General features: G+C 42.5%; 8 non-coding genes across 8 annotated transcripts; all 8 read right to left on the reverse strand.

The window, feature by feature from the left end:
- Window positions 1-30: 30 nt before the first annotated feature.
- On the reverse strand, window positions 31-101 carry trnaa-cgc (transfer RNA alanine (anticodon CGC)). The gene has a single exon. It is a non-coding gene; the product is annotated as a tRNA-Ala (tRNA).
- A 267-nt stretch (window positions 102-368) lies between these two features.
- trnas-aga (transfer RNA serine (anticodon AGA)) lies at window positions 369-450 on the reverse strand. The gene has a single exon. It is a non-coding gene; the product is annotated as a tRNA-Ser (tRNA).
- Window positions 451-645: 195 nt separating this feature from the next.
- On the reverse strand, window positions 646-717 carry trnaa-agc (transfer RNA alanine (anticodon AGC)). Its single transcript has one exon. It is a non-coding gene; the product is annotated as a tRNA-Ala (tRNA).
- A 273-nt stretch (window positions 718-990) lies between these two features.
- trnas-aga (transfer RNA serine (anticodon AGA)) lies at window positions 991-1,069 on the reverse strand. The gene has a single exon. It is a non-coding gene; the product is annotated as a tRNA-Ser (tRNA).
- Window positions 1,070-1,260: 191 nt separating this feature from the next.
- trnaa-cgc (transfer RNA alanine (anticodon CGC)) lies at window positions 1,261-1,332 on the reverse strand. The gene has a single exon. It is a non-coding gene; the product is annotated as a tRNA-Ala (tRNA).
- Window positions 1,333-1,966: 634 nt separating this feature from the next.
- trnas-aga (transfer RNA serine (anticodon AGA)) lies at window positions 1,967-2,045 on the reverse strand. Its single transcript has one exon. It is a non-coding gene; the product is annotated as a tRNA-Ser (tRNA).
- A 191-nt stretch (window positions 2,046-2,236) lies between these two features.
- Window positions 2,237-2,308, reverse strand: trnaa-cgc (transfer RNA alanine (anticodon CGC)). The gene has a single exon. It is a non-coding gene; the product is annotated as a tRNA-Ala (tRNA).
- A 222-nt stretch (window positions 2,309-2,530) lies between these two features.
- trnas-aga (transfer RNA serine (anticodon AGA)) lies at window positions 2,531-2,612 on the reverse strand. Its single transcript has one exon. It is a non-coding gene; the product is annotated as a tRNA-Ser (tRNA).
- Between the last annotated feature and the right edge of the window lie 310 nt (window positions 2,613-2,922).

Raw genomic sequence — 2,922 nt, forward strand, 5'->3', positions numbered from 1 at the left:
AATTTTCGTAACAGTGACCGTAATACCTGATGGAGATGCGGGGGTTGAACCCCGGGCCTCATACATGCGAAGCACGCGCTCTACCACTGAGCTACATCCCCCACCAACTATCACAAATTGTCGACCCTTCTTCGAGATACCTAAATAACGGAAGCAATATGACAAAAAATGATAGATGCAGACTTGTATATGCACAGTACTGTGAAATTCCAGGAAGTTGAGATTTACAATGTGACAAGATACACCAGGAAGTGTTTGCTAAATCAACAACTTGTGTCAAACCATCAACTTTGAGGCTGCTCTTTATCTAAGCTCAACCTGAAATGTCTCAGCATGGAGGTTTTATGGTGAGGCAACAAAGTGTATTTCGTTGTTGGCAGGGTTTGAACCTGCGCGGGGAGACCCCAATGGATTTCTAATCCATCGCCTTAACCACTCGGCCACAACAACCCACAGGACAGTATTAAACCAACTTTCAGAAGTTCTAAGAACTGTCTCAGTGGCTGAAAAAGGCACTTACAAAGAACACTTTTCTGTAACACTGTTGTTCAATTTTGCATGCCATAGTGATAGTTGGTGCATTCTTTCATTTGCTCTATGTATGTTTTGGATGTCAATTTTCGTTACAGTGACCATAATACCTGATGGAGATGCGGGGGATTGAACCCCGGGCCTCATACATGCTAAGCACGCGCTCTACCACTGAGCTACATCTCCCACCAATGATCACAAATTGTCGACCCTTCTTCGAGATACCTAAATAACGGAAGCAATATGACAAAAAACGATAGATGCAGACTTGTATATGCACTTGTATAGTACTGTGAAATTCCAGGAAGTTGAGATTTACAATGTGACAAGATACACCAGGAAGTGTTTGCTAAATCAACAACTTGTGTCAAACCATCAACTTTGAGGCTGCTCTTTATCTAAGCTCAACCTGAAATGTCTCAGCATGGAGGTTTTATGGTGAGGCAACAAAGTGTCTTTCGTTGTTGGCAGGGTTTGAACCTGCGCGGGGAGACCCCAATGGATTTCTAGTCCATCGCCTTAACCACTCGGCCACCACGGGACAGTATTAAACCAACTTTCAGAAGTTCTAAGAACTGTCTCAGTGGCTGAAAAAGACACTTACAAAGAATACTTTTCTGTAACACTGTTGTTCAATTTTGCTTGCCATAGTGATAGTTGGTGCATTCTTTCATTTGCTCTATGTATGTTTTGGATGTCAATTTTTGTAACAGTGACCGTAATACCTGATGGAGATGCGGGGGATTGAACCCCGTGCCTCATACATGCGAAGCACGCGCTCTACCACTGAGCTACATCCCCCACCAATGATTACAAATTGTCGACCCATCTTCGAGATACCTAAATAACGGAAGCAATATGACAAAAAACGATAGATGCAGACTTGTATATGCACTTGTATAGTACTGTGAAATGCAACTGTGAAGTTTAGAAATTAAGCTTGGAAAAACTCCTCGCACCACTATACAAGCAGTCACAGTGGAAATGTTGGACATTTGCTGCCTTTCTGCTTACTATCTGACTACAAAACTTAGCAACAGTGTACTCTCACTGGAAGAAAATGACTCAGATGGCCGGAAATCTAACAGGGGCCAACTGCTTGGAAGAAAGCTATGCTCACCACTGTACCACCATTGGTGGGCCAAAGGCTTTCACAGCATAGTCGGCCATTTACCTGGGCACTGAGACTGAAAAGAGCTCTGCATTTATAAAGTGAAAGGAGCTGCATTGGAAGGGATGGCTCACTTCATCTATCTGTGACATTATACAATATTGTCCAGGAAGTTGAGATTTACAATGTGACAAGATACACCAGGAAGTGTTTGCTAAATCAACAACTTGTGTCAAACCATCAACTTTGAGGCTGCTCTTTATCTAAGCTCAACCTGAAATGTCTCAGCATGGAGGTTTTATGGTGAGGCAACAAAGTGTCTTTCGTTGTTGGCAGGGTTTGAACCTGCGCGGGGAGACCCCAATGGATTTCTAGTCCATCGCCTTAACCACTCGGCCACCACGGGACAGTATTAAACCAACTTTCAGAAGTTCTAAGAACTGTCTCAGTGGCTGAAAAAGGCACTTACAAAGAACACTTTTCTGTAACACTGTTGTTCAATTTTGCTTGCCATAGTGATAGTTGGTGCATTCTTTCATTTGCTCTATGTATGTTTTGGATGTCAATTTTCGTTACAGTGACCGTAATGCCTGATGGAGATGCGGGGGATTGAACCCCGGGCCTCATACATGCGAAGCACGCGCTCTACCACTGAGCTACATCCCCCACCAATGATCACAAATTGTCGACCCTTCTTCGAGATACCTAAATAACGGAAGCAATATGACAAAAAACGATAGATGCAGACTTGTATATGCACTTGTATAGTACTGTGAAATTCCAGGAAGTTGAGATTTACAATGTGACAAGATACACAAGGAAGTGTTTGCTAAATCAACAACTTGTGTCAAACCATCAGGTTTTATGGTGAGGCAACAAAGTGTCTTTCGTTGTTGGCAGGGTTTGAACCTGCGCGGGGAGACCCCAATGGACTTCTAGTCCATCGCCTTAACCACTCGGCCACAACAACCCACGGGACAGTGTTAAACCTCCAGATTTTTTACATGACTACCAAATATTACAGTTTTGTCAGAGACTGTTGTCAGAGTTGTCCATCCTACTTTCACAATTGTTCACATGCAATCAATGCATCATAATGCATCATAAAAATCAAGTCCAGAACTATTTTCCAAAAAAGTTTTTTTCTCAAGTTATTACATACTGTGTATGTATGAAGCTGAAGCTGCCCTCACACTGTGTGTAATGAATGAACCTACTTTGGACACATATCGCACATCAGATTGTCTAATAAATGAATCAATCAGACAAAGTGTGGTTCA

This window comes from Anarhichas minor, unplaced genomic scaffold (genome assembly GCF_050575085.1).
Source record: "Anarhichas minor isolate MPS153535 unplaced genomic scaffold, ASM5057508v1 ptg000001l, whole genome shotgun sequence".
Classification (NCBI taxonomy): Eukaryota; Metazoa; Chordata; class Actinopteri; order Perciformes; family Anarhichadidae; genus Anarhichas; species Anarhichas minor.